General features: G+C 35.0%; 1 protein-coding gene across 5 annotated transcripts in view; it reads right to left on the bottom strand.

Moving 5' to 3' along the window:
• The window catches only part of ANKIB1 (ankyrin repeat and IBR domain containing 1), a 112082-nt gene that overhangs the window by 88337 nt on the left and 403 nt on the right, over positions 1 to 23342 (bottom strand). For 3 of the 5 annotated variants that reach the window (XM_006911889.3, XM_006911892.3, XM_006911891.3), the window contains exon 1: positions 23224 to 23342. The exons of 1 other annotated variant lie outside the window; for it this stretch is intronic. The gene's annotated coding sequence lies outside the window, so the exon portion shown is untranslated. Of the gene's footprint in view, positions 1 to 8195; positions 8327 to 23223 lie in introns of all 5 variants that reach the window. One more of the 5 variants, XM_015589439.2, reaches the window with a different exon arrangement.

The following is a 23342-nucleotide window of genomic DNA, read 5'->3' as shown; positions in this document are numbered from 1 at the left end:
GTGAGCATTCTGAATTCAAACTGACCGCTGAGCTATGATCACACTCGACAGCCTGACTATGAAACAGCAGAGGGTCGCCTACTTCTTGCACTTCCCATGCAGAACATCTCGAGATGTAGTCCGTATTTGTGAGGTGGATGAACTGATGTCATGGACAAATCTGTTTCAAACTGCCCTCAAGTGGTCCTGAGGTGAAACCAAATACTGGACTCAATTAATTGGACTGAACTGGGAACCATAGGGTGGGAGACTCCACAGTGGAAGGTCACACTGGGGGCTCTGTCAACCTGTACTGCCTAATATATGTCTTGCTTGGGGTATCCTAACAACTGTGAATTCTTTGTTTCCAGGTCTATTGTGTGTGTCCTCTGGAATTGTACTTCTTTTGTGTGGAAGCTGACTTTTAAGACCTGCTTCAGCCCTAAAAGGCATTTAGGTCACCTTCAACTTAGCAGTCAGATTTGTGCTGTGTCTGAATTGATGACTTGGGCTACATAAAAAAAGAAACTTAAATATAAAAACACAAGGAGAAAGCCACCTGGCTTTCTAAGATAGAACTTTATGGTTAATAAAACTTAACCACTTAGAGGTTCAGACTAAATTCTGAAGCTCTAAAAGGCCCAGGTATCAAGAGGCCTTGGCCAAGTGCCAAGGGGATGGACTATGTCGAAAAGCATTAATATAGCACGCTTGAGATGGCTATCTGTGGAAAGGCCTACTTGCAATGACTGGCTCTTCCTTTGCTGGTATCTGGAATCTTGGATTTAAGGAGGGTTCACACCATTCACTAACTAATAGAAGTGATTCGGTGTTCCTAAATTGTTTGTACAAATAATGTGTAATATGCTAAACATTTGCTTTTAACTCCTGAGAGTCAGGAATTTTGGTACATCCTAGGAAGGTGCCTACGTGACCAGACTTCAATAAAACTTTGGGCACTGAGTCACTAGTGAGCTTGCTTAGTAGACAACATTTCACACATGTTGTCATAATTTGGTACTGGTGGAATTAGGCACATCCTGTCTGACTCCATAAGAAAAGGACTCTTGGAAGCTTTCTCTTAGTTTCCTCTGGGCTTTGCCTCATGCACCTTTTCCCTTTGCTAATTTTGCTTCATATCCCTTTGCAATAACGCTTAGCTGTGAGTACAACTTAGTCCTGTCTGTAAGTCCTCCTAGAAAATCACTACATCTGGGGGCAGTATTGGGAACTCCTGACACACTTATCTTATATAAGAAAACTGCTTTTAAATTGTTTCAACATTTGAAAATCGATGAATGCGATCCATTACATCAAAAGACAAAATATCACATGATCATATCGATACAGAAAAAACATTTGATAAAATCCAACACCCATTGATAATAAAAACTCTCAATAAACTAGGAATAGAGGGGAACTAGCTCAACTTGATAAAAAACATCCACAAAAAACATACAGCTAACATCATACTGGTGATTCTAGCTAATGCGGTAAGACGAGAAAATAAATGGTATACAGCTAGGGAAGGAAGAAATAAAACTGGCTTTGTTTACAGATGACATAATCATCTATATAAGAAATCCAAAAGAATAAAAAAAAATTTCAAGTAAATTTCAAGTAAATAACAAACCTGCAGGATACAAGGTTAATATACAAAAGTCACTTTCCTATATTCCACTTCACCAAAGAAGATATATAGATGCCAAATAAGTTCATTAAAAGATATTCCACATCATGTATCATGAGGGAAATGCAAATTAAAACAAGGAGATACCGCTCAAGACTAATAGAATGGCCAAAATCTAGAACACTGACAACACCAAATGCTGGCAAGGATTTAGAATAACAGGAACTCTCATTTATTTCTTGTGAGAATGCAAAACTGTACAGTCACTGTGGAAAACTGGTGGTTTCTTACAAAAGTAAATATATTCTTACCATACAATCCAGTAATTATGCTCCTTGGTATTTACCCAAAGGAGTTGAAAACTTTGTTCACACAAAAACCTGCACACAAATGTTTACAGTAGCTTTATTCCTAAATGCCAAAACTTGGGAGCAAACAAGATGTTCTCACAGATGAATGAATAAACAAAATGTGATACATCTAGATAATGGAATATAATTCAGCGCTAAAACAAAATGAGCTATCAAGCTATGAAAACAGAAGAAACTTCTGTGCACATTATTAAGTAGAAGAAGCCAATCTGAAAAGACTTTAAAATTCCAACAATACAAATTCTGAAAAACCCAGAACTATGGAGACAGTAAAAAGATCAGTGGTTGCCAAGGATTGGGGGTGGGGGTTGGGGGGAGGGGAGAGATGAATAGGCAAAACACAGAGGATTTTTAGGGCAGTGAAAATACTCTGTATGATATCATCATGATGGGTACATTATACATTTGTCCAAACCCATAAAATATACAACACTGAAAGTAAACAAACTCTAAGATAAACTATGGACTTTAGTGATTATGACATGTTAATGTAGTTCATTAACTATAACAGTGTACCACTCTGGCGAGTGATGCTGATAATGGGGAGACCATGCATGTGTGGGTATAGGGATATGGGAAATTTCTGTACCTTCTCAATTTTGCAGTGAACCTAAATAGCTCTTAAAAATAAAAGACCTGAATCCTAATCTTTATGTTAATCCCTCTGCATTTGTTTCCTTAACTATACAATGGGTATGAGTTACTCTGAGAAGTAAAACTAAGTATTTAGCACAGTGTCTAACACAGAAGGCATTTAATAAATGTGTACTTTCCTATTGTTTTTTTTCCTCTAGAAACCTTTTTCTTCTTGCTTATTGGTTCATAACTTTAGGATGGTTGAAAGAGCTTGAAATCTGACCGCTAGACAAGTGATGAATGGCTGTCCAAACTCAAATTGTGAGACCTCCTTCCAATTCATTTTTGAATAGTCCTGGAAACTAAAGTTACTTAAACTAAACCAATACACACAAGCATTAAAACAAAGCAAACAAAAAGACAAGGAAATATATGCCAGACACATACTAAAATGTACAACAGGACAAATTTTTATTATCCCTTTATGTCCACTAAGTTAAGGAATCTGAATAATGGTAAATGAGATTTCTGTAAATTACAGGGGTCTCATAGAATAAATCAACCCAAACCCATGTTCACTGCTGTTATGTTTGGGATATAGTCTCTGCACTCAAGGGATATTTTACTTCATTTGAAAAACTGTTTGGTTAAAATTAGTTCATTGTACTCACTGTAAACAAAAGTTTATATATTTATACAAAATAATGACTAATATGCTTAAGATATTTAGTACTGTTAAAAAGGTTGTTCCCTACTTGTCAATATGTTCCCTACTTCAATATGTTCTGTCCACTGGAACTTCAAGACTAAGAGAAAGTAAATTATTTTTATACAAACTAATGGTCTTTCATGTTCTCTTGTTAAAAGATAAACTTTAAGCAGAAGTTCATGATGACTATTAAAATTTATAGTCATTCATTTAAGAAAGCTCTATGAAAAATAAAAAGATTAGAAATGGTAACACTGAGAAGTACTTGAGTATCTAAAATCTATGGCTTTAAACAATATATGTAAATACACATCACTAGTACCAGAATTTTGCTACCAGATAAAGGATTCTTTTACCTGTCAATCTCAAGTTTTCTTACTATGTTATGCATAGGTCATAATAAGCATGAGAGTGTATGATTTTTCTAATTTCTGAAACTTGAATGTGTATTTAAAAATCAAATCAAATTCCCATATAAGGAATTTTAAAATACAGTACATTTTCAGATGAACATCCAATCTCTGGGTGCTGGAAGGTTATTAGCATCACCTATTACATAGAATACTGAGAACCAGAGGGAAAAACAAAGAAGAAACACAGCCAATGTCTTCTGAAGTCACTCTTTTCGTTCACAATAAGCTACCTGAAGATCATCAAGAGATAAGGATGACTGATTAATGACGGATGTCACAATGCTACTTAAATAGTATATAAATAAACACACACATATATATAGCATGTATACCAGGTTATGATATATAAAATTACTTTTTACTGTGGGTTATAGTTAAAAAAATTAAGATATTGTCTTAGATAACTCCTGACAGGTACGTTGAGAGACTTGTACACTGATGCTTATTTTGGCATTACATATAATTGCAGGGCTAGGCAATCAGCAGGCTCCACTATAGCATGAAACGGGCTAAGTGGTTACTTTGTGGACCCCAGTTGCAGAACGTTTAGGTCTATTCTTTTAGGCTAAATGGAGGAAGCTGGGGGAGCTCTTACCATGTAGTAGGTATACTTCTACTTAATCCCATTTCCAGAATGGTACATCACCCTCAGCTGTCTGTGCCTATGCTTCTGGAACACTTTGTCCAGCTAATATACCCCATCTTCTTCCAGAAGAAAAGAGGAGCAATAGCTCAGCTGCACAGAATAGGGCAGAATATATTCTTTGTTGGATAATTTCACTCTTCATAAAATTTTCAATCTCTACTGTTTTTAGCCACAACTCATACTTCTTCAATTCCTGTAGTTTTCTTCTATTTTTCTTTGCGTTCTTTAGCACATATCAGCCTGATTCTCTTTCTCCTTTGTTAAATTGTAGAATCAGGTTGAACTTTGCTTTATCAGTTTAGTTTTGCTAAATCAATTGCCTTTTTTGCATTTGCTCTCTAGCTTCCAAAACTTTTCATCTGTTGTCTCCTCTTGTTTATTTTGACCTTAATATAAAATTTTGACAAAAAATTAACCATTTTTAGGTGTATAGTTCAGTGGCATTAAGTACATTCACATTCTTGTGCAACCATCACTAATGTCCATCTCCAGAACTTCTTCATTTTCCCAAACTGAACATCTGTACCCATTAAAAACTAACTCCGTATTTCTCCCTCCCCCTAGCTCCTGGCAATTGCTATTTCCTGTAAAAGCTATGTGTGTTTCTTTTTAAAATTCATTTTTCAAAAATGGAGATCTCCTTCATTCAATTTTAGGATGAATTATCTGATCATCTTTGCCTCTCCATTTCTCTGTTCTCCCTTTCTGAAACTCCGATTATTTGGATAATGGATCTCCTAGCTCTATCCTCTAATTTTCTACTCTTTCTCTCATGTTCTATCTCTTTGCCTTTTTGTTTTACTTTCAAGAAGATTTTTTTGTTTATCTTCCAACTATTCAACTGAATTTAAATTTCAGCCATCATGTTTTAATTTCTATAACTCCTTCTTGTCATCTGGTTGTTCCTTTTCCTATATTATCCTATTTTTGGATCATGGATGTAACATCTCATCTCTATGAAGATATTAGTCTGAGAATTTTTGTAGACTCAACATAGTTAATTCTCCTATGACATGTCAATTCTCCTTAAATTAATCTACAGTACTAATGCATTTATAATCAAAAGCCTAGAAAGGCTTTTTATAGATATAGACAAGCTGATTCTAAAATAGGCGAAGGAACTAGAAGAATTAAAACATTTTAAAAAGAGGAATAAGTTGGAGGGAAAACACTAATTTTGACTTACTCTAAAGTTACAATAATTAAGACAGTGTGGCAAAGAGATAGACACATAGATTCATGAAACACAAAACAAAATCCAGAAACACATCCATACAAATATGGTCAATTCATTTTTGACAAAGGTGCAAAAGCAATTCAATAGAGAAAAAAGAGGTGTGGATTTTTTAAAAAAATAAATGGTGTTAGAACAACTAGACATCTACATGCAAAAAAAGAAAGAAAAAAGAACCATGACCCAAGATGTGATAACTTACACAAAATTAACTAAAAATGGTTCACAGATCTAAAAGGAAAACTTTAAGAAAACACAGGAGAAAATTTTCATGACTTAGGATAAGGCAGAGTTCTTGACATGATGCCAAAGGCATGATCTACAAAAGAAAAAAATTGATGAATTAGACTTTATTAAAATTAAAAACCTTTACTTTGCAAAAGACATTGCTTTAGAAGTCTGAAAAGACAAACTACAAACTAGGAGAAAATATTTACAAATCACATATCCAACAAAGAAAATGCCACAAAGTGGATGAATCTCAAAGGCATTATACTAAGTAAGCAAATCTCAAAGGGTTGCATATGTATGATTCCATTTACATTCTCGAAAAGACAAAATTATAGTGGTAAACAGATCAGTGATTGACAGGGGTTAGGGATGGAAGAGTGTGACTATCAAGAGATAGGACAAAGGAGATTTTAGGGTGACACAACTGTTCTGTATTCTGATTGTGATAGTAATTATACCAATCTATAATGTGTTAACATTCACAGAACTGTTTACCAAGAAAAGTAAATATGACCATTTAATTTAAATATTAAATTTAAAATATTTATTCTGCTCCCTGAATTATTGAAAAATCATCTGGGTAGCCCTACTTCCCTTATTTATTTGTTATGGCCTCTCTCTATCATGATACAGATGTTCTTCAAGTTTCTTTTTGGCACACTATTCACAGTGAAGTACTTAAAATGACCAAAAACTATATTGTGGATCGTTAGGCATGAAAGATAGTGAAATGCTTCAATTGTGAGAAAGGAAGAGGATACAATGCTGATGTAACCAGTATATATTGAGTGAAGCTAGCAAATTAACACCTTGGAAGGTATCAATGAATCAAGTTGCCTTGGGTTTATGTAGAATAAAGTCAGAATAATACTTTTCCACACTAGAGCTATTGGCGCCTACCAAATGACATGTTAACAGGAAAAGGACTTTCATTGCATAGTTTTCTTAAAAAGAAAAAAGTCACATATTCACCTATTCTTCACAAATTCAGATTCTGTAACTGAGCAATCACTATCTGTCAAGCAAAGCCTGTGTAGTTTTATCTCCTTCTCTTGAGTAAATCACAAAACAAAGACATTTATTTTTCTGTCAGAGTCTATCTCCTTTTTCTAAGTGAAAGACCATTTCAGAATCATAGGCTTATCTGATGTTAGCTAAACTCTTCTACTACTAAGTAACTATAGCCTTCCACCTAGGGAAAATGATTTAGAGTCTGGGAACATTTTATTATTTTCTTGTCTCCCAATGCTATCCCACTGACTTAATCTAAGAAACAAGGTAAGACATGCTATTGCAAAAGAGATTTCAGAAGTGAACCTATCCCACAGGTACTGTACAATACTTTTAAGATGAAAGATACAGTTTCTAATGTTCTTTGTTCTTAAAGTAAAATATCAACAGAACTCTGGCAAAAAACTGTGTGGTCTGTTGCTATGTCTGCAAAAGCATCTTCTTGTGATGAATAATTTATATTTTAGAGTAATGCCCTCCCCAAACACCCTATCAACAAGCTGTTCTAATAATGAAGGGTGTTTCTCCCTTAAATCTCTTGAACAAAACGTACTGAACAAAAACTTAATGTAAAGAAGGAAGGGATGCAATCTGAAAGGAAATACTCATGGCCCATTGTGGTGGTAATGCTATTAAGTCAAAGGACACAGATTAACAGTAAAGACAAATTCTAAAAGAAGATTAAAGTTTTTTACAACATGATTGCTTCAGTTTTTAATTCAATGATTTTACAAAAAGAATCATATTTCTTTGAAGATCAAGGGTCTACCAGTGCTTTACTCCATTATATTCCAATATACTTTTATTTAACCAGCAACTGCTCCATCCTTCTCTGGCAAAAACAATTCGATTTTTCTGGAGAAACTCCCTTCTAACATAAGCAGGACATAATGTAGATAAGGCTGGCTCCACTCCAGAGGTGAGCATAAAGGCCCAAATCTGGCTTAGTGTTTTTCTACTCAACCAATCACAATGATTTGTTCATATCACCCCAACTGGACCACTGACTTAATTCTGAGACTTTTGTTGAAGGGAACAAGAAAGAAGTGTTTCCTTCTGAACAAAGACAGATATGTTTAAGTCACCATGTTTTATAGCATGTGTTTCCCCCATTACCACTGGCCCATAGCTACCCTAAGTAAGGATGAATTTCTGATCCAAAGTGAACCTTTCAGGCAAGGCAGTAGCCTACTACAAGTTCTGGTTCAAGAGTTTACCCCAAAGAGAAGGGCTCTATACTGGACAGTGACTAATTTAACCAATCAGATTCTCTCTTACACAGAATTTGAAGGTATGAGAAAGAAAGAACGAGAACAAACTGGGCTTTCATACTTTATCATTTCTCCTCAATCCTCCACAACCCTTCCCTCCTCCACTGACCCTCTCAGGACCTACCCTTATCTCATGAACAAAACAGAAACATAAAGAGGGAATTCCTTCATCTTCTCACAGCAGTCTTATAAACCAACTTGGCAATTGCAGTCATTTTTCTCTTCTTTTCTTCCTGTTAGAAGGGAAGTGCCTCCCTGTCAAAGCAAAGGCAAATGTTCGATTTATGCTACGGATCCCTTCCCTTTCAAAAACTATGTTCTTTCATTTACTCTATCTCATGCCTATGCCATCAGTTCCCTAGAATCTAGAGAATGATCTAGGCCTAGATTTCTTATCAACATGCAAACATGTTCTATTATTTTTCATCATTAAAATACCTACTCCCTTTAAGGACGATCTTCTCAATAAATGCTTGGTTATTTGTACCGATATGGGAAAAAAAAAGAATCTTGAACTCTACCTAAAATCCCATGGAGAAGTCAAATTCCAGATGAATTACTGATCTAAATGTGAAAAGCAAAAAAATAATGTTTTCAGAAGAAAACATGGGGGAATATCTTCATGACTGCAGGAAAGGAAAAATATCTCAAACAAGACACTGTTAACATTCATTTACTTCATGTCCATAATGTTATTGTCTTACCTCCATAATTGCTTCAAATCTCTATATTTTTAAAAGATATAACATCATTAAGTTTCACTCTGCCACAATCCTTTTCCTCCCTCCTTCTTCCAGAAAAACCAGTATCTTGAAGTTGTTTCCTTAAAAAAATGTATAATAATCTACCTATTCATCAGTAGAACAGCTAAAATGGAGGTTAATCATTCAGTAGAATACTATGTAGTAGCTAAAACAGACACACACAAAAATCTACATCATTTAAAGGAATTTTTAAAATCCAGTCAAAATGTAAATTTCTGAGCAGGTAGGTTTATATTTCTTTATATTTTCCATGGATAAGAGTGTCCATATTTTCCAAGTCCAAAATTATGACACTCAAGTAGAAAAATATAATAATATTTGAAATCGCATTTGTCTTAAATTTTTTAGAAGGTGTTTATTGTACCCATAAGCAATAGCGTAACTCTGAACATCAGAGCAAGCAATCCATATCTAATTTCTCTATGTATTTTTCTGACTATAAAACAGCTATCAGCTAGGACTCAAATCATCATATTTAGGTGTTTCAGGAGCCTTTGTACACTAATTTCTAATAAAAGTACAAAACTAAATCAGGAGAGGAAAAACTGGATATGCTGTTTTTGCTCTCTCAATTGGTTCAGACCCAGAAAAGAAACAGAAGTCCTTCCTAATCTCAACAAAATATCATGTCTCTTAAAACATCTTTTAAGGAACGTGAGGAACATAAGTTTTAGCCAATTATTTATTTATTTATTTATTCATTCATTCATTCATTTATTTACAGCCTTTTAAACAAAGTATTATTGATCCTCATGAAAATGAAACTTCCAAAAATGACTGGAAAATTGTACTATATGAACATAAGAAGCATAACTTTTTAACTTTTATAAAGAACAAAATTCCAATCAACAGATTAGCTTTGCTCTTCTTTGAAGAAACGCAACATACAGGCTTAGTATTACAGAGTTAAATTTCAGATGATGTTGTTAATGAAAATATTTAACCAGCTTGAACAATACATGTGCAGAAATGAACTGAAAAAAGACCAGAAGCCTAGATATAAGATATTTATGGATAAATCTAGTCCTGTGATTTATATATATTCTCTCATTTAATCTGCACAACAATCCCACCTGTGTTTTACAGTAAAGACACACAGGCTTTGAAAGTTTATTTTGGGAAGGCTTAATGATATATTTAGAAAATTCTGAAGACAAACTTCTGTTTGAATCTTGACTTGAACACTTAACTAGCTAACAGCTACTTAAAATTGTTGAGATTTTTTTCCCCCCCAATATGTAAAAGTAGATCATTAAGCCTCCAATGCTGGGCTATTACAAAAATAGGGTGACAAAATATATAAAATACATTCAATATTTGCTAAATAATAGGTATTTGGTATAATGCAGCCATCATCATTGTTACTAATTTGCCTAGAACCACCTAGCTGTACTTAGTTCCAAAAATCTTTTCCTTCTTTTAAAAGTACTTAATAAAATTACATAAAGTATAAAAATTGGAAAGTAAGCAGAAAACTACAAAGAAGAAAATACAAAGATGAATGCAATCTTCAAACCCTGTAATAATCGCTGTTATTTTATTGGCATATTTTCTTCCTATATTTATAGAGCCTACTTTTAAGTGCAAAACTGGATTATGCTGCATAATAAAGCTGGAATTTTTTTCTTTTGTACCTTAACTTTTATCATGAGCATTTCCCCATTTGACTAAATATCCTTTGAACACATAATTTTAATAATATCTAAGTCTGACAAACATAATAATTTAGCCCTTTATTGCTTTACACAAGTTAGTTCTAATTTGTCCACTATTATGAATAAACGTGTATTTTTGAACCTATACTTTTTCCCCCCACAGGATATTACAAGCCATGCAGCAATATCTGTTCTCAGCAAAGCCTCTACCTATTACTATACACGTCAACATTCAAGTTCCGGATTGCATCTGGAAAAAAGAATTCATTTATACAGTATATATTTTTAGCTACTGATATTGAATCTTAGCATTAAGTACATTCCATTGCCATAGTGACGAAATGTAATTAAGGTTAAGGGCTTCCTCATGTCTACTGTCTGTTGTCCAAGCTCAGAGAATGGAAAGTCTCCGACATCAGAAACAAGAACCTGAATCCTGTATGTTTGACTTAATGTTTTTGAATTCACTTTACATTCTGTATATCTTAACGAGGTAATAAAGGACAAAGGAATATAATAACCTTTAACATCTAAAAAAAGACATGAAGGATTGAGATTTGAGCCACCTATGCTTCCCAGCATCCTGAAGAAATGGCAATAGGATGAACATAAGTACTGCAGTGACTCTTTTTCAACTTGAAAAGTTAGGACATGATTCAAAACATGATCCAACAATTTGGCACAATGCCTGATACGAAAAATCCAAAGTGCATGACTTCCATGGCAAATACATAAAGTTCAAGTCTTCTTGGGCCAAGAGAAAAAGAAAAAGAGTATGAGAGCAAGGTGCCTTTGTGGGACCTGAATGCTTCAATTAAGGTAGTTATTAAGCACTGGTACACAAAAACACTAAAACCTACAAAACTCTCAAAAATCAAAACAGGACAAAGTCCTCTCAGTCCAGGTTGTTATAAGGGGAATAGAGATTGACCTTTCTTGGAGAATATGGAAGAAGCTACGGTATAAAGTTATAAATCATGATATGGAGTCATCTAAAAGCAAGATGCACATCAAAGTATTACTATGACTTAGGAAACATCACATTCAATGGCAGCAATTAATTCATATACTCTACAGAAGATTAAAGGATGCTTAATTATTTCCAAAATAACACATGAACTTAGGAAGTAGAATATTTGCCAGAGGAAGTATGTTATAATAAAAATCAAACAGTAATTTCAAATTAAAAAGAGGCATAGAACATATTATTTTTAGAAAAAAGGAGAAGCAGAATAATAAGGGTTAGAAATCAATGACTGGTAGCCTATGCTAGAAGCACGATTGTCAGGTGTACTTCTCAGAGGAAAGGCATGCTCCTCTATGCAGATAAAATAATAAATTCAGGCAACAAATATAGAGCACTTACAATGTGCCAGGCATTATTCTAGTTGTAGGGGAATACAGCAGGAACAAAATAAATGAAAATCCCTGTCCCCATTGTGTTTACACTCTATATTTAAGAATGTAAGGTGTTATTTAAAAAATAATAAAGCCAAGAAGAGGACAGTTTTAAGAAGTTGTAATTTTTAAAAGAATGATCAGGAAAGGTGACACCTGAGTAAAAGAGGTAAAAGTACTGAGCTGTGTGATATCTAGGGGTAAGAGTATTCCAGAAGAAACAGCCAGTGAAAAGGAGCATGCCTTCTTTTCATGTGTTCAAGGAACCGAAAGGAGGCCAGTGTTACTATAGTGTAGAGTGAGGAAGAATGTAGTATCCGAAGTCAAGAGTCAGCTTTTATTTTGGGTGAAAAGGGAAGCCACTAGAGGGTTTTTAGAAAAGGAATGAAATGACCTGACTTACATTTAACTGGATCACCCAGGCTGCCTGTCTAAGAAGACTAATGAGAGTGGCAGCAAAGCCAGAATCAGGGAGACTATTTAGGAAGTGGCGGTACTAATCCAAATAAAAGATGATGGTAGCTTGGACTTAGGAGGTAGCAGTGGAGATGGTGAATACATGATCAGATTCTGGATGTACTCTGAAGGTAAGAACCTATAGAGTTTGCTGACAGGTGAGAAAAAAGAAAAGATAAGAATGATTCCAAGGTTCTTGGCCTGGAAGTATGGAGTACCTGGAAGGATGGAGTTACCATTACTAAGAGGGAAGCCTGTAGGAGGTGAGGTGTGAGTGGTAAGGAAGGAGATCTGCTTCATTTGAACATGTTACATTTGAAAGGCCTATTAGATGTCATGTAGGCCAAAGGATATACAAGTCTGAAGCCAAGGAGAAATTTGGAAGTAGACAATGTATAATTCTAGACTTTTTGAATAAACAATTTAATATTAAGATATAAACCCACTGATGTTTCCACATATTTTCCCAATTTTAAAATGCTGAGATTTTTCTCCTATCTAATCTAGCCTACTGAATTATTAATTATTTAATATATACATGGTAAACAGGATATAAAAATTAGAAATTCGATTAGGGAGAAAGTATATACAGACTACACCAAGGATAAAGGGTTTGAATAAGGACGGTGGTGAGAGGAATCATGAAGAAAGTTAAATAATTACTTATATGACTTTTAGGTTACAAACTGGCACAGTGACATTACGGTACATGCTATATGTGTTTGATGCTATCTAGATTTAAGGGCACAAAATTTCCAAATGAAGATAGGTCTCTTTTATATATATCATAGTCTAGATAGAAGGTAGATGAGAGAAGCTCCCGAGCAAATGGGCCTGAACCCTGTTTTCTCCCACTCCAATCCATCCCCCCTTCCCCAACCCCGAATGGTATTCTTCCTATAGTATGTCTGTGCAATTTTGTCTTTACCTTCTCTAATGAGATAAGGTTTTGAATTATAGATTAATTTCATTCATTTTATTATCTCCCCCATCAGAGTTCCTCATCTAGAGAACTCTGAATACAGAAAAATGAGTTGAGAAACTATTTTAAAAATTTTCCCAATGTTTGCATAAGACACGTACCATTCAAGAGGCATGAGAGAAATAAATTAATTTCATACAATAGATGCCAGCATCACCAGTAGCACTTGTGAATCTGTTAGAACTGAAAACTCTCAGGTTCCATTCCAGACTTACCTAGTCAGAAACTCTGGGGGTGGCGCTCAACAATTGATGCATTAATAAGCTCTACCCGTGATTCTGACACGTGCTACACTTTGAGAACCTCTCTAGCTTGGTACATTAAGGCTTAAGGGATGTCAGATGAAAAAGGCTACTAGACTATAAAATTCTTGATCATAGTAATCTTATTATTTTTCACTTTTGATTATCTTATGTATTTGGCATTTAAACCACACTCAAAGAGTTTTTGAGTAGTTAAAAAACCAGAAGTACCCCATCCCTCTGAATTTCGTTATTTTCCTCATTCTGTGATATCAACTTATCAGCCCAACCTTTATCCTTCCTTCCTAGTCCTCCCAATTCTATAGAAAAAGTAATTTTTTTCCAGTCAGGATACCATATCCTAACTTTTAAAGAAATTTTGTGGATGTCATGTCAAGACACATTTCAGAGCAAGAAGAATCCTCCAAAGATGATTCATCCAGGTGTATCAAATTACAAGTGAGAAAATTGAGGCCCAGAGAGATCACATGGCAAGCACACCCTTAGAAAATTAGACACCAAAGGATAAAATTGTTACCTTTAGCCATCTCTATTTGGCCTGACTCAAAATAGCTAGTTTAATAGATTGAAATAAAGTAAGGCGTTAGAAAGATTGAGAGACAGAATAAGCTTTAGTTTTACAACTGCTTTCTAGAAATAAATATAAACATATTATCGAAAACCAACACTGCTTTATTTATTAGCAATAGTACATGCTCTTTTCCCATTCCTTGCTCTGTATATTAACAATGGAGAAAACACTTTTGATATTAATAAGAATGCCACGCAGCTATCTGGTGCCATGGCATGCTATGCCAGAGTTTTGTCTTCCACTCGCCTATCAGTTCAATACTAAGTTTCTCAGAAACTAATTTCAAGACTATTCACAACTATTTCATTCAGAGAATGCAGCAATTTTTCTAACCAGCATTTATCTTCCTGGTTATACTCCATCCAACACAGAAACTGCCTGGAGAAAGCCTGAAGCTCCTTTGATATTTCATGTCCCAAGCTGAAAACCATTTTAACTTCACAAGGTTCTGAAGTAACTGAACTAAGCAACACACTAATAAATAAGTTAAGGGGAAATAAGTGCAATGGAAGGCAGAGCAGCATACATGGAAAAAATACACGCTTTGAATCCACGAAGATGTTCTGAGTTCAGGTTTTAATTCTAGTCCTCAGTTGCCCTCATTTTATAGGACAGAAGCTATATTAGTATGTTGCCTCATGTTGTTGGTATCGAGTCGTTATTTAAAACCACTAACTCCTTGAGAACATGAATTATGTTTTATATATCTCTGACCCCCCATACACATTATATTCACATAGGTACTCAATATTTACCTAAAGCATTTCCCCGCCACCACTACCACTTCAACTAGCTTAACTTTATCAAATCTGATCTTATCCAATACCCTTTAAAACCTTCCCAAGAGGACTTAAGAAAAAGTCCCTACCAGAATTTATCTCATCATAGCCTATCTCTGATAATTCAGACTTATCTTTGAACTACTAAAGCTCCTGGAAAGTTCTTCTCATCCCTCAATAAGCTAACTCCCACTAGTCACTCAGCTTAGAAGTTATTTTTCTATCAAGTTCCCTGATCATACTTCCCCAGCTCTGGACTAACACTGATATCCTTCCACCCTAACTTGATAATATACCCGATTACCATCAATATTCTAATGAAATGTTTAACTGCTTCCCCAATTATCTGTTAAACCTCTTGAGGACAAGGATCACACCATATTCAGTTTTATATCCAGTGCTTACCATAGTTACTGGCACATAAAACGCCTTTAATTAATATGTTTTATTGATGATAGTAATAAAGTTCTTATTCTCAACATTAGTTTCCAATTTGGAAATATAAACATGTTTATTTCAATGTTTTCTTGTAAATAACTTTGGGGAAAAAACACATGGCTGTCCAATAGGTTAAAGAAAAAGACTGTGAAGCCTTAGTCTGTACACACATTTATTATAACACAGAAAGCAAATTCAGCATTATTTTTTTCAAAGAACAGAAAAAATATTTCAAAATAACTTGCTATTATGGGGAACCTGCTTTGTTTTGGCCCCATCCTCAGAGGTTATAGTCACCAAACTGGAATTGATCCTCAGTTAAAACAAGCAGAGCCATGGATGATGATAGAAGAAATAGAAGTTGCTGCTCCGTCTGAAATGCCCAACCTGGGACCAAAAGGTAACAAGCAGCTGCTATGGATAACTAAACAGAAAGATAAATGAGTTTGCATTCCTGACAGCATTATGGAGCCACCATAAAAGCATCCTTGGATAGCTCCCTCTAATTTCTCATTACTTAAGGAAAACGAACAACCTAATTTGTTTATACCATTCTTTTTTTGATTATCTTTCCTAATTGATAGGAAAGATAATACAAAGTTAGAAGAAAGTTAGAAAAAGGTTTATAAAACCTAAAATAGGAGAGAGATATACTCAAGACAGGAACATCAGAAGCAATATAGAAAAAAACATAAATGATTACATGAAATATCAAAAAAAGTATGGTAAATAAACGATACCATAAACTAAGAAAAAAAAAACAAAAGACAGAATGATAAAACATATTTGCAAAGAAAGCTAAAAGATTATAATTATAACATATCAAAGAGAAGTGACAAATTGATAAAAAAACTCATAGAAAAAAATGAGTGAAGATATGAATAAGCAATTCAGAGAATTGAAAAATCAAAAGAACCAACAAATGTATCGAAAGATGCTCAGCTTCACAAGTTGTTAGGAAAATGCAGAATTAAGCACCATAAGAAATATTTTTTTACCCATTTTATTGTCAAAAAAATCAGTGATAGTGAGTTTATGGGGGAAATTGTTACTCTCAGACATTAATGATGATGCTAAGAATTGTGTCAACATTTCTGGAAAATAATCTGGCATCTATTAAAATTTAATTCGTATATAAGATGTACAAGATAGTCACTGTAATATTGTTCATATGTCCGAAATGAACACAGATATGGTTTCAGGTATCTATTGTTTCAGCATAAACCACCCCAAACTTAGTGCCTCAAAACCATGTTATTTCTCACAATTCTGTTGGTTGGCTGGGCAGTTCCTTTGCAGGTACATTCAGCTAAAGGGTCAGCTGGGCTAGTAGATCCAAGATAGCCCACTTTCACGTCTACTGGTTGATGCTGATGGTCAACTGGGGCATCTTACTTTTTTCCAATTTGAGAATATAAACATGTTTATTTCAATGTTTTCTTGTAAATAACTTTGGGAAAAAAACACATGGCTGTCCAATAGGTTAAAGCCCTCTCATCCTCCTACAGGCTAAACCAGCTTCCTTAAATGGCAGCTGCAGGAAAGTATTCCTTGAAGGCCTCTTAAGGACTAAGCTCCAGAACTCACATATCGTTTCCACTATATTCATTGGTCAAAACAAATTACAGGGTCAGCCAAGACTCAAGGGATGGTGAAATAGGTTCTACCTCTAGATGGGAGAAGCAGCAAAGTCCTATTACAAAGAGGAATGCATACCAGAACGGGAGGAATTTATGGTTGTTATTCATTCTACCACAGGTAGGTAGGGGTGTGTGTACCTATCTGGCTGTACACACGTACACACACACACACACACACACACACACACACACACACAAATAGAATACTACATAGTTGTCAAAAAAACAAAGATGTAAAACATTTAATATAGTGTGCTGTTATTTGTATATGGGGGAAATTATGTATATAGTTCATCATATATATATGTATGTTTGTAAATCCTGGTAACATAGTTAAAAATTAACTAATGAAAATACTGGGCTATGCAAAATAGTTAGCATGCTGGCTGAGGATACAAGACACTAAGAGCATTTTAGGAAGGCCAGCAGCGATGCGGGCCAACTGGCCATGGCAAGGATAATGGGGTACTGTGTGGGGACAGAGAGATGCACAGAGTTGTGGATCCTGTGAGAAGTGGTAGACCCACAAAGAGGAACAGGCCAGAAGGCCCAGCAGTCAATGACAAAGTGGTAAAGGGAGATAGAGGGTGGTCTACATGACAGGGAAAATGGTAACACACTGAGCAAATAAATAACAGAGCCAGGCAAATCATAACCATATATGAAGTCAAGTTTCTTATTGCCAGATAAGGCATTTATAAACATGGAAAAGAAGAAGGCTAGAAAGAACCCTGGGGAACTGGACTAGAAGTATAGGAACATAACTTACGGTTTTATAATACATATATACAGGTATAGAAATAATTATGGATGTACATAAGTGTGTATTACATATACATATATAAGTATATGTGTGTATTACATATACATATACATATATATGTGTATATATACAAACTATACTCATGTACTCATACATTTCCTAGTTCCTATAAGCAATGACACCCCAGTAGCAATGAGTGCACTAAGCCCTTAAATCTTTGATTTTAAATACCATCCTTTACAAAAATGAACAAAAACAACAACAAAAAACAAATGAGGCTCCTTGGAGAAATGGCTGATTCCAGGACTAGACCAGGCAAAGTACAAGATGAACCAGGAACAGCATGTTCTGCCAAAAATACACAATGAATGAGAAGGGCACATGATAAACAAGAATAGGAGCCAGCTTAAAGAGGCTCCCACTGGCTAAATTGTGGACAATTTAAATGGCAAAATAAATAATAGTAAATCACAACACACTAAACAAAATTGAAATCCATGAGTCCTTACTGATTTAATAAATGAATAAATAAATAGGAGAGAAAGGAAAGTTCTACTTTACAATAAAATATCAAAGAATACATGTAGAAGGAACAATAGAAATAGAGAAATATCATTTGGCAATCACATCATAAAAACGGTTAATTTAGGTGGAAGATATCACTGACACCCACACTATAGCTAATGAATAGAAGATGATGCTGGCATAATTTTGGAATATCTCCCCACAAATACTGATCAAATATGAAAGGACACCAATATGACCAAGGCGATAATCACCAGTAGTGGCAAGATTTGACACTAATTGCCTCTGGATGTAATGCACTGAGGTCACAACCCTATTTGTCGCATTCTTGCCAGACATGTATGACCAATCATGGAGTCATGAGGAAATGTCACATGGATCTAGGTTGAGGGTCATCCTAAAAAATGTAGGGCTTGTACTTTCTAAAACTATTAAAAACATGAAAGGTAGGGAAAAATATGGCGGAAGAAGTCTGAAGAGACATGACAACTAAATACAACATGTATTCCTGGATAGTATCCTGGACCAGAAAAGAGATATTGTTGGGATAGTCGATGAAATTTGATGAAATTTGAATAGGACTAGATAGTAGTGTTGTACCAATGCTTATGTTCTGATTTGGAGGGTTATATGCTGGTTATATAAGAGAATACCTTGTTTCTGAGATAGAGACACTAAGTGTTTATGGGTGAGGGGACATGTCTGTAGCCTGCTCCAAAAGGTTCAGAAAAAAACTATGATAATGGGTATGTATTTATATACACACACATATATAATATATGTATAGAGATAGAAAGATAGAGGGTAGGCAAAGAAGAAAAGTAATAAAAAATTAACAATGGTGGAATCTGGGTGAAGGAGTACTTTGTACCGTTCTGGAATCTTTTCTGTAAGTTTGAAATTATTTCAAAATAATTTTTTTAAAATCTGAAATAAATATATGATATAGAACATCTACTACTAGAGCAAATGACAACTGGCTATTGTCTGAGGTCACAAAAGTGAATGAAAATCCTGGCTTAAAGTTTATTTATATACCTTCCTTTACAATACTCTGAAGGAATACATTATCATGGAAGGCAGTGTTTGTATGCCTGTTTGGAGAAGAGCATCTCAATGTTTTCAAATCAACCTTCCTTTCTCTTCAAGGACTTTAAACAGGCATTTTATAGTTTGAGAAAAAGAATCTTGACTTATTCATCTTTGTGGTCCCAGCACCTAATACATTTATAATTTAGTCACTGTTCTGTCCTTGAACAGGAATTCTACCCCTAATATTGTTCCTGTCAGAATATACAGTGACCTGAGTATCAAGGATTCTGCTACATTGAAAAGGGGAAACTGTCTATGTCAAGTTAAAATATATATGTCAGACTGAGGGCAGAAAAAAATCAAGGACTACCTCTCTTAGGAACTTAGAGAAAGAATAATTATCTGTCTAATGGTCCTAAAAACAGAAGAGTATGTAACCAGTAGCAAAAGGTCTTAGTTTAAAGGATGGCAAACTGTTGGCAGTTTTTGGTAAAAAAAAAACAACAACAACAACAACAGAATATTTAGAATACAAATGAGGATTTGGCAAAAAGTGTTGACAGTGGAAGATACATCATCTTTCAAATGTTTTGAGAGGGTCTGAAAAATGATGAGACTGAACCATACTAAATTGCTGATAAAGCACATATTCCACTAATAGATGAGGAAGATCATTTTTAAATCGGAAAGAATACATTTTCATTACAGAAACCAAAACTCTCCAAGGTATTTAGATGTCTGTCAAAATTAAACTAAAAAAGAAATTAAAGCTGAATATACCTCAATACTCTCTCCTTCCTGAATAATACACACATTTTTTAGTACATGTGATAAGCTCTTGGTCCCACTGCTGAACTAGAAAAAAGTTATATGTGCCTGAAGACCTATGTTACAGTTAATTATAATGAACTTTAGAATTGTCTTTTCAAAGGTTTAAACAACTGAAAATTACATTTTGATAGCAATTCATCTACTTTAGAAAACAAAAGGAACTAATACCTTATGAAATTAGAATCTTTCTATTCAAAGCATTATTCGGGACTTAAGATCTATTGTAACTATATTACAACTTCTTCTGCTTAAGGAGAAATCAAGAGGTCAAATCTTTTCTAGCATACTATAAATAAAACAACATTCAGCATCACTATAAATCAGAATGTATAAATAAATGAAGATAAAATACTTCTTAGGACTGTTCACAGAATTAAATAAGATAATGTATATAATGCACTTAGCATGGTAGCCAGCAAGAATTAAGCACTCAATAAACAGCATTTACTGTACTTACTATTATAGAAACGACATGAAACACAGACAAGTGACTTAAAAACCTATTAGAGAAGTCTGTAAAGGCAGATGGACAGACTCAGTTAAATACTTAGATTGTCAAATTCAATGAGGAAAACAATCTTATTTATCCTTGTAGTCCCAGAATCTAACACAGTGCCTAGCACACATAGTAAGTATTCAATGAAGGTTTACTGAAATGAAGTATGAAAATAAGTTCTCTAGAAAATAAAAAAAAAGAGGTAGTTTGAGGTTGTTTGTAAAATAAATTGAGTACTAAAATTAGCAAGTCACTTCAAGAACAGAAACAAAATACCTAAGCATTTTTAGAACCATGCATAGAAACTCTTTTCAGACTGGTCTTTTTAATAATGACTGAGCCACTCTCAAATGTTTTGGCAAATGTGTCATATATAAAGTCTAATATTAGACAGAAGTATTTTTAAATTTCATCTTAAAAAATGGGTCCTCAAAGGTGGAAAAAGTACCCAAAGCACTGAGGAATCTTTTCTAACTTCCATTCAAGAAGAATCAGATAAATTTAATTCATAGTTATTCCATCTATTTATACATGAAAATTAAACTTTTACCTACAATTAAGTTAAAAATACACATATTTCACTTTCACCAGTTCAAGTGCACATCTCAGCAAAAGAGGGAAGAAAATCTACTCTCTCAAAAGTGGGCAGTGCTATAGAAGTAAAAAAGAATAGCTAACAAAACTCTCCCATGTCTCAGCAGCCACCTGTGAGAGCCCACACTTTAGGGCACAGTCTGCTGGGTTTCAGAAACCTTTCATAATGAAGACTCAAAATTCTCAGAGCAGTGGGCAAGGGAAAAAGAGTAATATGAAACTATAGCCCTATCTTCCATACCCTACCTCCAAGGATAACAGGGATCAGTGGACTTAGAAAAAAAAAAAAAAAAAGACCTTTCCAAGTTATTGCCCATCACCTCACTACAGCACCCCACTCTTCATATTTGGAAACTGATCAACTTTAGAAAAGCAAAAACTACACCCTTAATAATATACTCTACACAGTGCTTGGCTTCAGAAACTAATCAGTAAAGTACATCTCCAGAGAGCTGGATCTGCATCTCCTGAGCCTAATTCAAACTAAAATCTGTGAACGGTATGAAGTTACAAATCAAATAATAGCCCCAAATTAACTGCTCAAAGGAGGTTTTGAAAAAAAAAAAATCATTAAACACACCTACCTTTAACAAAATGATGTTTTCAGAAAAAAAATGCTAACAGTTAATATTACAGAAGTTAACAGAATAATAACCAAGAATCTGTAATACACAAAGTAAAATTATTCTTATCATTTGCTTCCTAAAGTGCCTTGAAAAGTATCAAATGCATAAAGGCATGTAAGAGCTATTGTCCAGTTACTGGCAGCATTAAAACTATTTTTAAATCTAATTTCTGGAAAGTTCTGCAGTGGCAGATTAAAAAGCAAACCAAATTTTCATGAGAAAAAGTGCCTACTCCAAAATCTGGAAATAGTTAATTTCTTTTTTAAACTAAGAAGCAGGAAAGAAGGTCATAAGCACCACCGTTTGTAACATCTGTAGGTGGTTGGTCCAAATCAGTGAAAAAGGTCTCAGAATTAAGGATTTAAAATAATATCAAATATAATCTGACATGATATTTAAAAATCACTTTAGTGGGTTTTTTTTTACTAACAAAATGAAATCTTCTAATGCAAAGATTTCACATCATACACATACTTTGTAAATTAAGAACTGTAAATCCAAAACACTAAAAATTATCAAAAGGTACCCAAAACACATTTGAAACATGACTTCTGTTTTCACATTCATTTCTCAGATCTACTAGTAAAGCTCTTACGGCAATTGGTCTTCATTTCAATAAAAGATTGTTCAATATGCCGTTCCGTATGAATAGAGCTTGTGAGACTAATTCTGAAAACCTCCTCACGAGATGCTTAATTACTGCTCTAGTTCCAATTTCCTGCTACTCAAACAGCGACATACAGAAAACAGCTTATACACATTTAGGAAGGGAGAGGAATAAAGGTCCAAGAGAGAGGCCCATTCTTTTGTTTTGGTGGCAGAAGCTGCAAAAATAAAGGTTCACAAGAACCATCTGCACCTCTCCCCACCCATCCAAGCCCTGCAGAGCACTTTCATCCATCCGTTCAAGACTCTAGCCCTCGTGATGGGCAGGCTTTCCTGCCCTCAAGATTCCGTGGCTTTCCACATCTCAAAGGATGGGCGGAGGAGGCTCTAAAGTCCAGGGTACAGAAAGAAAAATTGGGAGGACACAGATCCTTTGAGGACAGTGACAAGGAGATGCATCCAGAATGGGGAGGATGGGACGCACCACGGAGACCAGAGGCTTGCAAATTCATTGGCAAAAAAAAAAAAAAAAAAAAAAAAACCAATGGGGCAGACAGAGGATACTGCCCGTTCAGGAATGGGGACAGACAGACAGACAGACAATCCTCCTCAAAAGCAGGGAGGCATATTTGCAGGAGACGCGGGAGGGCGTGAACTAGGCAGCGCTGAACTCTGAGCCCAAAATGGGTTGAGACAGCCTTAAACAGACCCGCACAGCGAAGGCGAGACTTACGGTTACTTCCCCGGCTGAGGGTAAGGGTCGGATGGACCCAGCAGCTCCGCAATCCTGCCACCGCCGTGCTGCCCCTGCCTCTCCTGCGGAGCCGGTGACCTCAGGTACCCTCCCCGCCC

This window comes from Pteropus alecto, unplaced genomic scaffold (assembly GCF_000325575.1).
Source record: "Pteropus alecto unplaced genomic scaffold, ASM32557v1 scaffold21, whole genome shotgun sequence".
Taxonomy (NCBI): Eukaryota; Metazoa; Chordata; class Mammalia; order Chiroptera; family Pteropodidae; genus Pteropus; species Pteropus alecto.
This window is presented reverse-complemented; position numbering and strand designations above follow the sequence as displayed.